This window comes from Tenrec ecaudatus, chromosome 15, assembly GCF_050624435.1.
Source record: "Tenrec ecaudatus isolate mTenEca1 chromosome 15, mTenEca1.hap1, whole genome shotgun sequence".
NCBI classification, from domain to species: domain Eukaryota; kingdom Metazoa; phylum Chordata; class Mammalia; order Afrosoricida; family Tenrecidae; genus Tenrec; species Tenrec ecaudatus.
In genome coordinates this window covers 5,734,134-5,753,582 of record NC_134544.1, presented here as the reverse complement: position 1 = coordinate 5,753,582, position 19,449 = coordinate 5,734,134, and the positions used below count along the sequence as shown (strand labels likewise).

The following is a 19,449-nucleotide window of genomic DNA, read 5'->3' as shown; positions in this document are numbered from 1 at the left end:
AACTCCAAATATTTCAGTAGGATGCACTTAAGACAGTAACTCCAGTTTTGTTTGTTTGCCTTGAGGATTATGTGTGGTAAATTAAGCAACTTTTATTCCTAATTAGCAATCTAATGTTTCATAAATGAAATCAGTTTTACACAAATACCTTCTTTAAGAGCAGCTTTAAATAGACACATAACTGTATTAACAGCCACATACGGAAGAGGTGTAATCCAGGCTATTCAGGAAGTATTTAAAATCAAGCTAGGCCAGTATCTAACCAAATTAGTGTCTTCAAGAGAGACCTAAAGAAGACAACTGTTTTGAAGAGGAAGTTTTAAAAAGATAATTTCTATGTTTCTCTTGGTTCCATGTAAAGGCCAAGTGATGTCACAGTTATGAGGTATTATGAGGGGGCTTTAAAAACTTCATAAAAAAGTAAAAGCACACCAGACTGTGTGATCACGAGGTGTCAAAGGGATCAGGTATAAGGCATCATCACACACACACAAATCTTACCATAGTGAATGAAGGGGGAAGTGCAGAGTGAACACCCAAAGCCCATTTATAGGCCACTGGAGATCCCCTCACAGAGTGGTCTAGAGGAGGAGATGAGTCAGTCAGGGTGCGACGTAGCACCGATGAATAATACAGCTTTCCTCCAGTTCCTAAATGCTTCCGTCCCCCTCCCACCCCCACCCTACCATGATCTGAATTTTATGTTGCAAGTCTGGATAGAGCAGAGGTTGTACACTGGTGCAAATAGGAGCTGCAGGCACAGGGAATCCAGGGTGGATGATACCTTCAGGACCAGGGGTGTGAGGGTCGATACTGGGAGGGTAGAGGGTGAGTGGGTTGGAAAGAGGGAACCGATTTACAAGGATCTACATGTGACCTCCTCCTTTGGGGATGGACAACAGAAAAGGGGGTGAAGGGAGACACCAGATAGGGTGAGATATGATAAAATAATAATTTATAAATTATCAAGGGCTCATGAGGGAGGGGGGAGTGGGGAGGGAGGGGAAAAAGAGTACTTGATGCAAAGGGCTTAAGTGGAGAGCAAATGCTTTGAAAACTATTATGGAAAAGAATGTATAGATGTGCTTTATACAATTGATGTATGTATATGTATGGATTGTGATAGGAGTTGTATGCGTTCCTAATAAAATGTTAAAAAATAAATCAAATAAATAGATAAATTAAAAAAAGTAAAAGATAATGTACTTTCTTTAGGAACTGTTTCAAAGCCTCCTTGTACTTCTAAAAGCCCTAGCTCTTCCAGTTGTCATCAGGTATACTTGCATCTCAGGCCTTAATGTGTATGCATCCATTCAATCCACTGCCATCCCATCCATTCCAACTCATAGCAACCTACATGACAGGATAGAGCGGCCCCTGTGGACTTCTGAAACTATACATCGTTATGGGGGTAGAAGCTTCATTTTTATCCCTCCTGGCCCCGGTTACCAAAACTCTTTAATATGTAAAATGTACTCCAAAACAACATAGGTAAATGTCACTATGCCCTAATGGCGCTGCAGGGTCTGCTAAGGACACTGTCAGAGGTTCCAACCCACCAGCTGTTCCTTGGGAGAAAGATTAGGCTGTTGAATCAATATCAACTTGACATCAGTGGGTTTAGACTAAAGAATGATTTCATTGGTAGTTATTTAAGTAGGATAAATTTAGATTTGACACAGATGACAGAAATGAATACAAAGTAGATCTGATTTTTTCCTACTTATAAAACAAAACCAAGAAATATGCAATCTCAAGGGTTGTTTCTGAAAGGAACAACATACACACCCCTTCTGATGGAACTGTCCACACTGAGTGACTCTAAAAGAAATATTACCTGCTATCACTATGTCCTAGATACCACCTGCTGCTCTCTCCTGCCTTTGTGGTTATGGACACAGGGAAGCCCGAGGTTATCGATGGGCCTAGCAGCTAAGGATATATGAAGATGAGCCCAACTAGCCCAAGGGCGTCTGCTCAGTTCAGGACATGGTCTGATTCCTATAGGCCAAGTCCCGTGAGGCTATCAACTACCAATAAAATGCCCAAGGTGGGCAGACCCCGCCTTTATCAATAACCCACATGGCAAAGATCACCAAGAATCCAACCCCACCTGGAAGTGGTTTTGCCACTTCACTATACCTTGTCCCAGTCACTTCTCTGTCAATTTCTTCCTCTGGCCACCCTGAGCCTGGTCCAAACATCCCTGGCTAGCTGGAGCAGCATCAGCCTCAGGGTCACAGGATTCATAGACAGTTACCTCTACTAAGGGTTACTCAATTTCTATAGCCAGAAAGATTACCAATGAAGAGACACATCAGGCAAGGGACAGGGGAGCTCCTGACATGCAGCTAGTGGAACATCCAACCAATCAGCACTATTACTGGAGACATTCTCTCCTGCACCAACAAAACTTGGATATAGCTTAGCTCGATGCAGAGGGTTGTTGTTGTTTTTTTTAACTATGTAGAACTTGAAGTCCAGCAAATACAACCTCTAATATTTTCCCTCCTACTAGTACCTCAGCAAAAATGCTCTTATTGCTAAAAATTATACTTTTGTTCTGTCAAAAATAGTGTTCAATTACAATGACTGGCCATTGGTGTGTGTGTGTGTGTGTGTGCATTTGTGTGGGCATATTTAAGGTGGTGAGTATATTTCCAGATAGAGAAAAACTTACTGAGTTTTAAAGCACTTCCTGGAATTGGTAATGTCCAAAGCCACTACCATCTGGTCAGAGGAAATGAGACAAAGGAAGAAAAAGCTAATTCTGTCCTTTACTAATTAGAACCTAGCAAAGCAAACAAGGCCTAGCATTTTGGATGGAAAAATCAAAATAGAATCATAATTGTTTCAAATTCCTAGCTCATAAGAGGCAAAATAAATAAAGACATTTATAACATAATTGGTTAGTAAAGAGGTTTTTCTTCTTTATTCTGTTATATAAAAATGTTATGTCCATTACCAACACAGAACCACTTCAGCAGAACAATAGGCAAAGCATGCTAACAAAATGACTGAAATTACCCCAAACAGGGCAGTCTGCAATGTCTTATGAAAGCTAGTCACTGAAAAACAATTCCTGTCCAATTGTGCGCATGTGCATGTGTGTGCATGCATGCACGTGCATGTATGTATACCTATCTCAATCCAGTAGTTGAAAAATGTGGTCTGGCCAGGCACCACATAAGCAAATGGACAGTGCGATGCAAAGTTGGGAGAAAGATTGCTATGTAATGTGTGCATGTCAGTGGGAAACGAAGACGAGGAAAGGCTTGTGAACTCTGCTCCATCAATTCCTCTTCTGAGAATCCAGCTTACGGTAGCAGCATCAAGCATGTGCATTTTCACCTTGGGTAACACTCCAGAGGCAAAGAGAGCAGGGCTTGCCAGAGGCTTCAAATATAGGACGGAGGAATCAGAAGGACCTAGGGCCTGGATGTGGTTGTGGTTGGCGAGGACTTGGGTATCGCTGGCATGGACGTGGTTGCTGTTATTAGAAATCGCTGAGTTGATGCAACAGAACAAGATGTGGCCTGTCCTGCGCCATCCTCACAACCATTGAAACCCTTGGTTGCGGCCACTGGGTCAATCCATCCCATTGAGGGCCTTCCTCTTCTCACTGGCCTGCTACTTTACAAAGCATAACGGCCTTCTCCAGGAACTGGTCCTTTGTGATAACACGCCCAAAATATAAGGTCTGAAACCTAGTTCTTTTTGCTTTGCTTCTGAGGAGAAGTATAGCTCTCCGTCCTCCTAGGCAGATTTGCTCACTATTCTGACTGTCCATGATATATTCATTATAATGCAATTGCTTATTTGAACTGCTGGGGGGACTTTTGTTTCTTTTGCATTGAGCTGTAATACAAATGGAAGGCTTCACTCTTTGACCATCATCAGTACTTGTGTCAGGATGGATTTATCAGCTTTCCTTCCTTCGTGCATCAGATTGGCATTAGTCCAAATGGACTGCGTGGTACCAAACAACATTCCATAAATGCAAAATGGTAACAATAGGAGAAATTTTTATTGAGGAGGGAGGAGAGGATATACTGATACTCTTAGTACTTGCTGTTCAATTATCCTGTAAATCTGAAAATTCTCTGAATAATAAAGTACTTTAATTAAAGAATAATTTAAAATCCCACTCTGTAATATCATCATGTGCTTAAGAAAAAAGATATTCATCAATGTCAAGTAAATTCCAGATCTAGTCACGCTAAGCAAACAGCAGTATATTAAGAGAGATGAGATGCAAACAAATATTGTGGCACAAGATTAACTATATGTCCATATTAAAACCAAAATAAAACTTTAAAAAATCCAGACTTAAGAAGACAGTATTGCTAAAGGCTTGTCTCCAAACAAGCAGCCATCAAAGTGGGATGTCAGCTAAGCTCAGATGGAAGAAGCACACCCGCATCAGGCATCGAAGGAATATAAATCATATAGTCCAAAATAGTCAAAGGAGGGATCAATATCAGAGACTAAATTGTGAGAATGGAGTCTGTGGAAGGCTCTGGGTGGCAGTGTACACCAAGAACCCAAGAGTCATGGATCAGAACTCCATAGGAAATAAGCCCTGATCAGGTGAGCGCTCTCTGTCCATAACTGAGAGATGGGAGGCAAGTAGACACTAAGCACAGTGCACTGGAGAGATGAGGATAGAAGATAAAAGACCTCAATCTGCCTTGAACAGTTAAAACCCTGTCAGTTGATCCCCCCTCCATGTTTGACCCAATCTGGTTTTCAACATTTTCTCTATTGTTGTTTTGTTTTTGTTTGTTCATATTAGGGTGTATCCCAGAGGTGTTGCATAATTGGTGATCACCCTCCTGAAGTTCTGTTATATGTTTTTCTATGCTTCGGCATATGAAATTCAGGAGTGATGAACTTAGAGGGACAGTATGTAGAATGAGGGTTTCAGGGAGGGGGTGCAGGAGGTCAGTGCGGGGAGGAAGCCCATGTCAAGGAGTCCAGGAAAAAAAAGAACGTTTGGAAGCATCGTGGTTGATTGTGGTACCACTTGTATAATTCTGCTTCATGTGATTGAACTATGAAACGATATGACACATGTACTAACTCCCAATTAGTAATAAAATAAAACAAAGACCACTTAATATTTTAAGTAGTTATTAAACACACACACCCTCTTCCGTATATCAGTGACCAGTGAGTGAGGGAGAAAAGATGAGGCCAGATGTCGTTGGTAAGGGTAAGCATGCTGTGATTTTTTTTTTTTAAGCATTGAAGGATCTTTGTTTTTGTTTTATACTGATTCCTAATCCCCCCTCAGGGTTGTAGTCTCTGATCTTTCTCAGGAAGTACTTGAAGCTGCTACAGTCCTGATGGAACGTTTACAAGATTAATAAAAGTGAACTTTAGTTTCTAGGAACATATGCTCCATGAGATAGACGGCAAGGTCCGGTGGCTCAAGTGTTAAACACTCAGCTGCCAATCACAGTTTGAAGCCCCATTGTCTCAGTGGGAGAAAAGACCTGAAGAATCGCTCCCATCAACATCACAGTCTGCAAGGAAATTGTCCGGGGCACCTCTGTTTTATCACAGGGACTCTCCCTGAGTTGGAATCAACCCATGGCATCTATCAGCAACAAGTTTGGGAATCCAACCAGAGGCATACATTCATGAAGCTACTCCCTGACAGCCCATTGACTTTCATTGGTTTATGATTCATTACCTTGATTCCAGTTCCTCCACACTCCCCATTCCACACCTGCCACTAGAAAAATGATGGTGTGTTAGTCTGGGTACTTTAGAGAAACAAATCCACAGAAACTCATGTATGAGAGAGTTTGATATAAAGGTTAAGTGAGCATCAAGAAAACATACCAGCCTGGTGCTGCCCAAGCCCACAAGTCCAACATTAACCCATTAACACATATATTCAACACCAATCCTCCTCCATATATTCAACACATATATTCAACAAAGTCCTCCTCCATCTCACAAAACAGACACAATGATGCCACCTGCAGGAGGAAAGCCTAGTTGGTGAATGTGTAAACATCTCAGCACTGGCAGGGGTCTCCACATGGGTGTTCCAGCACCCAGGGCTGCATTGAGGTAGCTACATGTGGCTTCTCCTTGGTGATGTCTTGCAGGAAGTCAGCCTTACAAACTGAAGTAGGGAACTGCTAAGGCAGCTGCACCCTGGTCCGACTATCACAAAGCAAGAGACCTGAGAGCTAAAATGGTAAGGCTCACTGAGCCATTTATCCTTCCACCCTTCAGGTTGGCACAATAAACTACCTCAGATAGGAAGGAAATGCTTTGCCACTGAGCAAAATCAGAAACAGACAATCCTATAGGAGGCATTTTTACCAAATCTTCTCACTCTAGAAGTTTTGCAGTCCAAATATCGCCGGACCTGGATTCTCTAAATACCTGTAACCATACATTTAATATCTTATGTTGACAGATGGGTAGAATTCCCATGAAGAAGTAACTGCAGCTGTTTATTAGAGGAATGTAGCTTTATTCAAGGCCCCTCAGAAACCCCACACATAATTTTCCAAGAAAAATGCGATGTTTACTGTAAAAAGTCAGTCACAAGAGCATAAGGCATGAGCTAGAAACAGCAGAAATACCGGTACCAGAAATAGACACGCAAAGACTCCGGAAAATGGATCTTCCAGACACAGGCTATAAAATAACCACGATTAGAAAACTTTAAAACATACCAAACAATATTGAAAATGTCTCTAGGAGATAGGAAACTATGGAAAGACCCGGGATATTTGAAAAATAACTGAACAGAGATTTGGAAATGAAAATCAAAGTAACAAATTTAAACAACACAACAGGTTTAACTGTAGGCTGGAATGTGTACACAAAATAAGGCTTTTAAAAAAATAAAAATTCTCTAGTATGTAGTGCAAAAAGGAAAAGAAAGAAAGAAAGAAAAGCCCACAGACAGAGATGCGAATCTGAACAGATTTCTAGGAAGAGAGAAGAAAAAGGAGACTATTCCATCTTTAGAGATAATGACTGAGAATTTTCAGAACTGCAGAGGGACAAAAAAATCTGTTTAAAAAAACAGAGGAAAAAGAACAGCAATTGCGTTAAAAGAGCAGTGGTCAGACGAACACTCACACTCAGTGGAATTCAGAACACTCCCGATGCACTCCACACCTCCGAGATAAAACACCAAAGTTAACGTTTTCCATAATCAGGGGGACGTGAGGGCAAACCAGGCAAACGGTACTAAGAATCCTTGTCAAAGTTCTGCATCAGCTGTAGAAATGTCTAGAGACAATCTACTTGACAGAAGGAAAGTCATGTCAAGTACCCACATTTAACTGCAAGGAAGAATGACAAATTGAGGAGGTGAGCACTGACCAGAAAAATAAAAATAGTAAAACGTACACATCTTCCTCAATCAAGGGAAGCCCATCTGGGATTGAACATGTCTAAGGTCTGTTATTTTCCCAAGAAAAGGGAAAAAGAAGAGGGTAAAAGTATTTATTCACTTAAAATTTTAATAGGCAATGTACATGTTCGAATGTCTCAGCTAATTACTCATAGGAGAGGAAGGCAACGATTTAATGCCAAAAATGAAAGAGGCAGTAAAATAGTGCGCACGTGAGAAAAGAAGTTGTCCAAAAGAAAGCACAGACCAAAAGGGACAGAAATAAAAGAGGAGAATAAATAAGTAGCTCACGGCCACAAGACTGGTGTAAACACATAGGTGTGTATGCAAATACCTGAATCACATCCGTGAAAAATAAGCCTCCAAGTCAAGATCCGAGCCCAAATAGTCTAATGCAATGCTGCTCTCGAGAGATGCCTACCAAATAAGGAGTCAGAAGTATGGAAAATACAGTGTCTGTAAATGAACTAGCATGTACACCCACACTGAGTCAATAATCATGATCATAGTCATAAGCGAAATCTTTAGGGGTGGAATGATTAGATGACTCTGAAAATATATGTTCACTAAGAAAATGAGACTTTTGCATTAATGGTTTGGCTGCTGATGAAAGGATAGCTGGTTCAAACCCACCGACTGCTCCAGACGAGAAAACCATTGTAGACAACTTGCTTCCACAATGGTTTACAGCCTTGGGGGTCTCAGTGTTGCCATGAGTGAGAACTGAATCAATGGCAGTTTGATTGTTGTTGTTGCTGTTGTTTAAAGAACATATCCATGAAAGGTATCAATGACAAATTTCTACAATCCAATGAGAATTAAAAATCCACAATTGCCAATGCTGATTGTAACCGAGGCAAAAGTTTGACACTGGTATAGAAGATCTGAACAAAGTAATGACAAACAAGTAGATGGATATCTGTGTGAAGCCAGGTTGACCAGAGAAACTAATGCAGCAATAGTCATATATGGGTAAAAGAGAGCTTTGTATCAAAGGGTATTTATATATAAAGAAAGTCCACCCTAGTCCAACTCAAGTCCAGAAATCTGATACTAGCCCATTGGCCCCTCTTCAGAATCACATCATCACATGCAATGATGCAGCATGCAGCAATATCACAAGATGGTGGCTGCAAAATTCTGTGGATCCAAAATCATTGGTAAACCTCAAAGGGCCCCCAGGAGCTTTCCAAGTCAGCAAGCAGGAAGGGTGAAGGAAGGAGAAAGAGGCTGGCCTTCAGAAAGCTACAGCTCTTGGTCATATCTCCAAGTGAGGTCATCAGTCTGCGACCTGATAGACAGGCTAAACCCCACCCCTATATTTCTATATGTCTTCAAGTTGACATGAAATTATATAACTACCGCAAAATCTAACCCATTATTCAAAGTAACTACAGAACAGACACCTTTACCACACACACAAACAGTACCGTGCTCTCCCCAAATTTGACCACAATGCAACTAAATCAGAAATTAAAAAATTTTAATAAAACCACAAGAAATGAAACTATACAATTGGAAATTATGAAGCATACATCTGAATCCATGTTTTAAAAGGATATAAATATTTTGAGAAGCATTATTATGAAAATACTATATACCTGACACGTTTAAGGAGAATTTACAGAGACATTTATCATCTTAATCATGTATTAATAAGCCGAAGTACTCAAAACTATTGAGCAATGTTAATCTCAACATTCTACTTTTTAAATACTTGTCCTGATATATTGTGTCATCCACATGGTGAAAAAATAAAACAAAATTCCTGTTCCACACCATACAGTATGAATCAAAATGTGAAATGTAAACACAGGACGTATTTGGAAGATAATTTTAAAAGAATATAGTTCTGAGTTTCATAAAGAAAGAGTTTGTAAATCACAAAATGAAAGATAAGATTGGAGAGAGCGGGACATCCGGCCTCTGGATGGGTATGGTAGAGTGGCGCACAACGAGAGCGTGAATTCATGATGGGTGATATTGAGAAGGGAGTGAAGGTTTTTGTTCAGAGGCGTGCCCAGTGCCACACTGTGGAAAAGGGGGGCAAACACAAGACTGGGCCAAACCTCCATGGTTTGTTTGGGATAAAGACTGGCCAAGACCCTGGATTCAATTACACAGATGCCAATAAGAGTAAAGGTATCCCCTGGGGAGAGGACACACTGATGGGGTATTTGGAGAATCCCAAATTCCAAGTACATCCTCAGAATAAAAATGATCTGTGCCGGCATTAAGAAGAAGGGAGAAAGGGCAGACTTGATAGCTTATCTCAAAAGGCTATTAATGAGTAATAGTTGGCCACTGCCTTATTTATTATAAAATAGGAATGTCTTGTAACCTTTTTTAAAAACACGTACCATATTTAAATTGATCTCATACACTAGAAATCAGATCACGAATATATGATAAGGATATTTTATTTAGACAGTCTTATTAAATTAAAGATTGGCTGTGGTTAAATGACTAAGCAAACGTTTAACATTTTTATAGAAATTTCTGTTCCAGCAAGTGTAATCACTGCTTTTCCCTAAAGTGTGATTGGACTTTAGAGGGTAGGTTGGATTGGAAATGTCGAGTTTTTCACAAAGAGAGTGAATGGCATCTTATACCCTATAGATTAATTTTATATTTAGATTTATGTATCTGATTATATGAATGTATTTGAATACTGGGAAGTCTACACTGCCTCGTGGAACAGAACAGAGCAAGGTGCATCTATTTCGATTTGTATTCGTGAGCCTGTTTAAATGCAAGAGTTGAAGATAAAGGTAGCCATGGCTACTTTGTCTTTTTTGCTCTTAGATGTGCTGATCTAATTAAAATGTTCTGTCTAATAAAAAAGAAAGATAAGCTTGATAAATTCCTCCAAATTAACGTGAAGAATATATAATTATCAAAAATATAATAAGGCTAAAAAATAAAATGTGTTCCACAGAACATACCCAAAACACATACAACCTTCAATCAACTAGTATCCAGCACATCTAAAGACTTATTACAAATCACTATGTAAGGAAAAATAACACACTCTAAGGTGGGCAGAAATATTAAAAAGGCGGCTCAAACCCTCCCCTGTCAAAAATGACAGCTTCAAACTTTTCTTCATTTGTCTTGATGTGACCACGTGTCCCAGTTGTGAGGATTTTGGTCTTCTTTGCACTTCGTTGTAACTCCTACTAAAGGTTGCCTTCCCTAATCTTTGTCAGCAAATGCTCCGGGTCCTACTCACTTTCAATAAGCAAGTGTGCCATCTGCATGCGTCCGGGGGGTAGCAAGCCATCCTCCAATCCCGGGATCACGTTCTTCTCCAAATAATCCAGCTTCTCTGAATATTTGCACATCATACTGTCTCAATAAATATGGCAAGAGGATACAAACCCTGACACACACACCTTGCCTGATTTTATACCCTGCAGTATTTCCTTGTTCTGTTTGCACAACTGCCTCTTGATCCATGTACAGATTCCACATGAGTACCCTAAAGTGTTCTAGAATTCCCGTTCTGCTCAAGACTGCCCACAGTTTGCTATGACCCCCACACTGAAATGTCTTTGCATAGTCAATAAAACACACGTAAACATCTTTCTGACATCAGCAATGATATTCCTTGTTTCATGTTTTCTTCTGAATCTGGACTGCAGCACAGGCAGTTCCCTGACAATGTATTGTCAGGCCCATTCATTTAAGCTACTTTCTTGCTGGAGTGCAGAGCCACGCAGCTGCCACGCAGACCCGATGACCCACAGATCCAGAAAGGTTGACTTTCTAGCCCTTCTGAGCAAGGAAGTCTTGCCATCTCCGGGTTGGCCTGTGGCAGCAGTGCTCTAATGCAATAAAGAACCATCCCATGGGGAAAAGAGAGAAGTCACTTGCTCTGACTTCCTGGCTAGTGAGTGGGAAGTATCCGGTGACAGGCAGCGACTATTGAACATTCTTACAGAATATCATTTGTGCATTATAGCACCATGTTGTTTTGCAAGCATGCTTACTCATCCCAAACCTCTCCTAGCAACCGCAAGCACTTTGAGAAGAGTTCAATTGTTTGTTGTTTTTACATGGTTTTTCTTTTGTTCCTTTAGATTTTTTGTTTGCTTTAACCACAGAAAATATCTCTCAGTACTCTTAACATAGAGTGGACACATAGTAACTGCAGTCAGTCATTCCCAAGTGTCTCAAGGGACATCCCTCACCCATAAACCCAGAATGGTCGATGCTCAAATCCCTTATTTAAATTAGGGTCGTATTTGCTTATGATGTACAATTCCTCCTGTATAATTTAAATAATCTTAGTGCAACACGGAACACAATGTAAATGCCATATCAACAGTACTTCCCACCACCACTGCCACCACCACTCCTTAGCCTGTGAGAGATGGCTCTCGCCACTTAATTACTTTTTAGGAGCCATTTTCCCACACAATATTTGAGAGCCATGGATGATTTGAATTCTAGGAGTCAGAAATTTCTGGAAGCATTGGGCTGACTGTAATTGTTACAGAGCTAATGCACATAAGTCATTTGCTAGCACTTGGCAGCAAGTCACTTCACTTCTAATTATCTTTCTTGGCATTCTATTATTAATATGCTTCCCTTCTCAAAAATGTTTATGAGCCTCCATCTTGGAATTATGATCACAAATTGTATTTATAATTATCTGGCTCTGAGCACTTGGTACAGATGAGGTAAATGCCCCTTTTGAACATCAGAAAATTTTTATGAAAAATGCTCTTTAGCTGCTGTGGATATCATCTGATGAGACTAGTCTCCAAACATTTGTTTTCTTTCTTGGGATGAGAAAAGCAATTTGAAAATGTGGTAAAATCAAGTAGGAATTAAACATTAAATTTCCTCTTGAATTTAAAATGTTAAAACAAGAAAATCTGTCAAATTATCTCATGGAAGTTCTGATACCACAAAATCTCCAACTTTAGACTCCTACACCCATCATCATAGGCATAATGAGCATCACGGAAGACACTAAAATAAACTCTGCAAGCGTATCAGTGTTATAATATTCACAAGAGCTGATCCTGATTAAGGGCAAGGAATTGGCTTTGAAAGAGAAACAGTCAGATGCACACACAAGTTCCAAAGAGAACCTCTTGGACCCATCACTCATGGCTTTCCATGTTAGTTGGGCTCGGGGGCATACCTCTTACGCCTCTGGTCTCTGCTTTCTTTATTACAGCAGCTGCAGGCTTTCTATTTCTTCTGGAGTGAGTTTTGGTACTTTATTTTTGGTCATAACTTTGACTTTTCTAACTTTCCAAAGAAATTGCCGTGCAACTGTGCACAGCATTTCTTCTACCCAGTGTAGTTGTCAGTGCATATCCTAATTTCATTGTTTCCATTTACTCTTGTGTCTTTCTTTCTGAGTCAACTTTTACAGACATGCGTCACTAAAATCCTTTGATTTGTTAATTCCCTCATTACTTTATTTTGTTTTTCTCTGCTCGGTACATTTTTTTATTCTTTGGCATTTTCACACGTTTAGCCTATTATCTTTTTAACTGCTTAACACAATGCTTACATGTTAAATGCATTTACTACTTGCCAAAAGATCTGCTATACAGCATTGTCATTAGCATACAATTCTTCATATTTTGCCATTTCCACTATAGTTTCTTCTTTAAACCATATAATCTTTACAAGTACATGTGTGAGATACTTAGTTTATTGTGCCAACCTGGCCGATAAACACAAGTGGGATTAATTGAAGGGCGGAGAGATAAATGGCTCAGTGAACTTCGCCTTTCTTGTCTCTCGCTCTTTGATCATCAGACCAGTGTGCGGCTGCCTTGCTTGTTCTGTGCCTCAATTTACAGGCTACACTACCTGTGGGACGACAAGCCGGTGAACTGTGTCGCTGTAAGTTGAGGTCCCTTTAAGACCACAAGATTGAAATTTACATGTCTTGAGCTTGAGACTGATGGTTGGTGACCTGGCTGAGGGTTGGTGACCTGGCTGATGGTTGGTGACCTGCCTTGCTGTTTGCTGCCTGTGCCGTCATAGCCTAGCTCTCTCCATAGAGGACGAACTGGCAGCCCTCAAGACTTGTAGGACTACTAGTGTCTCACACCTCTCTCACGGGAGTGAGTTGCACTGAGCCATTTGTACTGCTTTATAATTTAACTGTTCATCCCTTGTATTATATATTTATCTATCTATATATAATTTAACAGTTTATTTCTTGTGTTATATATCTATCTTTATAAATAGGTACATAAAACTACTAGCAACCTGGTTTTGTCTCTCTAGAGAACCCTGTCTAATACAACATGTTTAACTGTTTTCAATAATCTGGATTTTTCAACAATCTTTTTATTGATGCTGTTTAACAAAATTAAATATTATAAAGGACTAGATTCTTGTGGAACACAGCCTGGCCCACCAGGCCGTGAGGATGATGTTCCTTAGTAGAGTAGCCAGTCCACAGAGAGAACAACATGGCTGGCCCCACTATGAGAAATGATGCCACTCAGTGACTAAGGGTGATACAGGGGACAGCACCGGAGACACAGTGTGGGAATTGCACCTGACCTGATCCCACCACACTGAGGCAAAGCACTGGGGGAGTGCAGCGGAACCACAAGGGAATGGAGTGGCAAGGTCCCCAGGGAATGTTGAAAGTGGACTTTGGGGCCAGGGCGTGGTGCCCCAACAGACTGGACTGGAAAATGCTCCTAAGGGCCAGCAAATGATCCCTGGACTAACTAAAAGCTTTTCTTTCATGAAGAGTTTTGTTCTTTGTCAGTGGTTTGTTTTTGTTGTTTTGTTGTCTGGTTGTATACTGTTGCTTTGTTTTCCTCTTTCTTGTTTTCGTGCATGTTAGTGTCTCCACAGGTCTGTCTGAATAGGACAGGCTAGATGAACTATCTGGAGGAAAACAACGGGACCGACAGTTCCGGGGGGACTTGGGGTGGGGGGTGAGGGGGGTAAGGAAGTGGTGTTAACAAACACAAGGACAAGAGAACAACATGGGACCCAAAATGGTAGAGAGGGGGGGAGTGGCAGACCTGGTGGGGAGTGATCAAGGGTAAGGTTGCGTAGAGAAGAGGTATACTCTAGCCCAGGTGGTGACGAAGCATGGTAGTAGGGCAGGAGGAAAGTCAAGGGAGATGGAGGGAAGAGCTAGGAGTCAAATGGCATTTATGGAGGTCTAGACAAAGACATGTACATGCAAATATATATAGGAGGATAGGAAAATAGATCTATGTGTCTATATTTATAGGTTAAGTATTAAGGTGGCGGAAGGACCTTGGGCCTCTACTCAAACACTCCCTCAATGCATGAATACTTTCTTTTATTAAATTGGAACTCTATGATGCTCACTCTCCCGACACAACTGCTGAAGCCAAAGTGGGTGATCAAGTAAATGTGGTGAAGAAAGCTGATGGTGCCCGGCTATCAAAAGAGATAGTGAGTGACTGGGGTCTTAAAGGCTTGAAGATAAACAAGCGGCCATCTAGCTCAGAAGCAACAAAGTCCACATGGAAGAACACACCAGCCTGGGTGATTGAGTGGTCCCGAAGGGATCAGTTATCAGGCATCAAAGAACAAAAAGTCATATCATTGGCTACACACCATCATGATAGGATCGCTGAAGACAAATGGGTGCATAAGCAAATGTGGTGAAGAAAGCTGATGGTGCCCGGCTATCAAAAGAGATAGTGTCTGGGGTCTTAAAGACTTGAAGGTGAACAAGCGGCCATCTAGCTCACAAACAATAAAGCCCACATGGAAGAAGCACACCAGCCAGTGCGATCACGAGGTGCCAAAGGGACCAGGTATAAGGCATCATGCAAAAAAAAAAAAAGAAAGAAATATGTGTGTATGTGTATATGTGTGTGTGTATGTATGTGTGTGTGTGTGTGTGTGTGTGTGTGTGTGTGGAGTGGAGACCCACAAGTGTCGGCCAATGGAGATCCTCTCATAGAGGGGTTTAGGAGAGGAGATGGATCAATCAGGGTGCGAGGTAGTACCGATGAAGAACACAGCTTTCCCCCAGATCCTGGATGCTTCCTCCCCGCAAATATCATGATCCGAATTCTACCTTGCAGGGCTGGATAGGGCAGAGGTTGTGCACTGGTACATATGAGGGCTGGAGGCACAGGGAATCCAGGGTGGATGATACCTTCAGGACCAAGGGTGTGAGGGGCGATGCTGGGAGAGTGGAGGGTGAGTGGGTTGGAAAGGGGGAACTGATTACAAGGAACCACATGTGACCTCCTCCATGGGAGATGGACGGCAGAGAAGGGGGGGAAGGGAGACTCCGGATAGGGCAAGATATGACAAAATAACGATGTATAAATTATCAAGGGCACATGAGGGAGGGGGAGCGGGGAGGGAGGGGAAAAAAAGAGGACCTGATGCAAAGGGCTTAAGTGGAGAGCAAATGCTTTGAGAATGATTGGGGCAGGAAATGTATGGATGTGCTTTATACAATTGATGTATGTATATGTATGGATTGTGATAAGAGTTGTATGAGCCCCTAATAAAATGTAAAAAAAGAAAATAGGAGAAAAAAAAGAGAACTGAGTAGGGCAAAGAATGTACAGATGTGCTTTATACAATTGATGTATGTATATGTATGGACTGTGATAAGAGTTGCAAGAGCCCCTAATAAAATGTTAAAAAAAAAAAGAACTAGATTTTTAGAAGATCTGGAAGTCTTCTTGTAAGGAGTAGAAGGCAACTTCTTGCTAATGTTAAATGTTTTCTTGAAATTATTCATATATATATTTCAGTCTGAATAAACAGCTGAATTAGTGTTCTAAAGTCTTTAAAACTGTTACCTGTTACCACCTAAGTCATCACTACTTAGCGAACAGGAAAGAACTCCATTAAGCACAAACCCACTGCCAAGTAGGCAGTTCCAAATCTCAGCAACCCTATAAGACAGAGAGTTCCCAGGACTTTTTCCAATCTTTTTTCCCCTTCCTCTTCCTTTATATAATAGTAGTTTGGGTGCAAGTGTACAGAGAAAGTTAATTTTTCATTCAGCAATCTAGACAGATTTCTTTCCTGACATTAGTTGACTGCCCTCAATGTGACAGCGCTCTCCCACTGCCTCCCTGTTTCCCAGATTCTGTTCTACCTTCTTCTGGCTCCCAGATTCTTTCTGAACTTTATTGTGGGAAAATGTTGCCCTTTTGTTTCCTTTGTGGGAAAATGTTGCCCTTTAGGTGATATTGAGGGGAAGGATCTCCCCTGGTGTTAATGTTTACTTTATTGTTTGGCTGAAAGTTGATTTCCAGGGGTTGGGATCGGCCCTAAGCTGGAAAGATGTCTAAGACCTCCAATCTTTACAAAAGCAAATGGCGTCACCCTATTCTTAGGGGCAGTGGAGGGCTATTCAATCTTACATTATTGGCGTATTTCTTATTTAATCAACTTTTTGTTTAAATTCTATAGTCTAAAAATATTGTGGGTGCCACTGGGTCAGTTCTACCCATGGCAACCTTATGGACAATAGAATGAAACACTGCATGGTCCTGAGCAGTCCTCACAATTGTTCTTGTGTCTGAGCCAGTTGTTGCCGCCATTGTGACAACCCATCTAAATTATCCAAAATCAAGGTTATATATTGTTTACATACAACAGCTTGTTTGAAAATGTTTTTTTTTTGCCAGTCTATAGTTACCCTGTCATCACCATCAATGCCTTTGAACCATAAATTGGAATTGGCCTCCTGATAACTTTCCTTGTCACTGCTTTTAGTTAAAGCTGCTCTACATTATCTAGTTCTTAATTCCCAGCCTCACTGCGTGTCTGTGCTAGGCCCTTTGATTTCAGATGTGTTTCATATGAGTACTATAGTTCTGGTTTTTTGTTTTTCCCTTACGTTGCCTTTATTTGTGTTATTGTTTTAATTGATGAGTTTATTTGCATTGACTAGGAATAAAGTTAGGTTTAGTTTCACAATCATATGTTCTGTTCTCCTGACAGCAGCCTCACTTCACATTGCTTTATTCCTCCCTCCCTGCCTCCAAAACTCCCCTTGAATTCTTTGATGTCTGGAAACCAGAGGTTGGACGCATTTCTATGTAATCAGAGGCTGCTTTCAAATGTCTAAGTTCCCTACTTAACAGAACATTCAAATGGTCAGTATTTTTAAAAGCTTGATAATATGCTCAAAACACTTATACGTATCCTTCTATTTTACTGCATGCGTAATATATTCATAGTAAGCTAATTACTTCCAATTATTTTAAGGACTTTTGCTAATTTTATCATGAATTACTAGCTCTCCGAGCCACCTTCCCTATAAACACACCCACACACATATACTTTCTCATAAGCTCTTTCACACACACTAACACAGTAGCAGATTCACACGATCAAATACTCACACTTGTCACACAGTCAAACGCATTCTCTCTCACACACACAATATCACAATATTATACATGATCATACACTTATATTGCAATTCACTCTCAAGTCTCTGACACATTCACACACTCATACTCACACACTCACATCCTCTCACACACACTCATACTTTCACACGTAATCACAGACCCTCAAACTCACACACTTTCACACACTCGCACTTACTTATACTGGAGCACAAACATAATCACAAACATATGTGCACACACTCTCATACATTCACACACACAGTGTTACATACACTCACACTCACTCGAAAACACACACTCTTTCACAGTTCACACTCTGTTTCCAGCTGTCCCTGGTCCCCAGGTCTCCTTCACAAGGAGCCTTCAAGTGATCATGAACAATCTCTGCTGCTTTTGTGCTGGTTTGGGTCCCCTGAAGAAGGTGAGTCCTGAAAAATAAGCCCACTAGATGCAAATTAAGGCAGGTGCAGGGAGGAAAGGTGATGGGAATGGGGGATGACATGGGTTTGTTACCTGACTCCACTTGGAGTCAGGGCTCCTACAGCAACACTCTTGGGGGGTGGGGGTGGCAGTGGGCGGTTGTATTTTGGAGAACTGCCACAGGGAAGCCGGGGTGAGAATCTCCTTCAAAACTTCAAAGGGTGCACCCATGCTTTGGGTTATGCTTCATCCCTTGTTAATGGCAGAGAACAAAAGAAGTAAGCCAAAGGGGAGCAACCCATCCTGCGATGAAAGAGGGGGAACAAATACTGACTTAGTCCACCTAACACCAATGAATGAAGGGCCAAGAGAACTCACCAAAGAGGCCAAAATGTTATAGAATAGAGGCCGCAGAAACCACATGCCACAGAGCCTTAAGTTTGTAATTATCAGACACAGAATATTCTTCCTGTAGATATATGTACGATGCTTTAAAAAAGAGACATTTGCAGAAATAAGCACAGATAAGAAACTATCAAAAACAAAGTGCCTGAAACATAAATAGATTGGTTCAAGAAAAGAATTGGACACCAGCAATCCATAAGAACAAAAAAACAAAACTACATTGCTTTCAGAATTGATGAAAAGTATGAATCCACTAATCTAGAAGACATTATAGATTCTGAGAAGAAGTCAACAGAAACTCATGCCTCAACACAGGACAAGGGAATAGTGACACAGAAAGACGAAGATAAAACCTTGAAAGAACAGAAAGAAAGGACGTGACTTTTTTTTAATGAGAGCACAATGGAAGATTTTCAATAGTATAAACACAAGTTAAAAGAAAACCAAATAATATCTACCAAACTTTGGGGGAGAAAAATCTGCCAATCAAGAATTCAGTCAGTAAAATGATCTTTCAAGAGAAAAGAGGAGATGGAGACATTCAGAGTAAGTAAACAGTCAAGAATTGTATCTTCAAGCAACCTGTGCTAAGGTCTCCAGGATCAAAAAGAACCAAGGTGCTATGGAGACAGGTTGCCATACAAGAATGGTCCGTGTACAAATGGGTCGTAGAGAAGAGGCCATATTCCTGATCAAAAACACAAAAGCCAATTTTAAAATTAAGTCATTTTCTTTAGAAATGGAAAACCACAATCATTGGTAGACAATATTCAGTCAAACATTTACAGTCATTAGAACTGGATGGTAGAGAAAGACATTGGACAAAAGGTTAAGTAAAAGGAGAGTTAGTTACACATGATGCCTCTG

The 19,449-nt window shown here is 40.8% G+C and overlaps 1 protein-coding gene and 1 pseudogene across 1 annotated transcript in view; one reads left to right on the top strand and one right to left on the bottom strand.

The window, feature by feature from the left end:
- Positions 1 to 19,449, bottom strand: part of NETO1 (neuropilin and tolloid like 1) — a 127,620-nt gene that overhangs the window by 55,637 nt on the left and 52,534 nt on the right. The gene's annotated exons all lie outside the window — the stretch shown is intronic.
- Positions 9,364 to 9,712, top strand: LOC142427853 (cytochrome c-like; annotated as a pseudogene).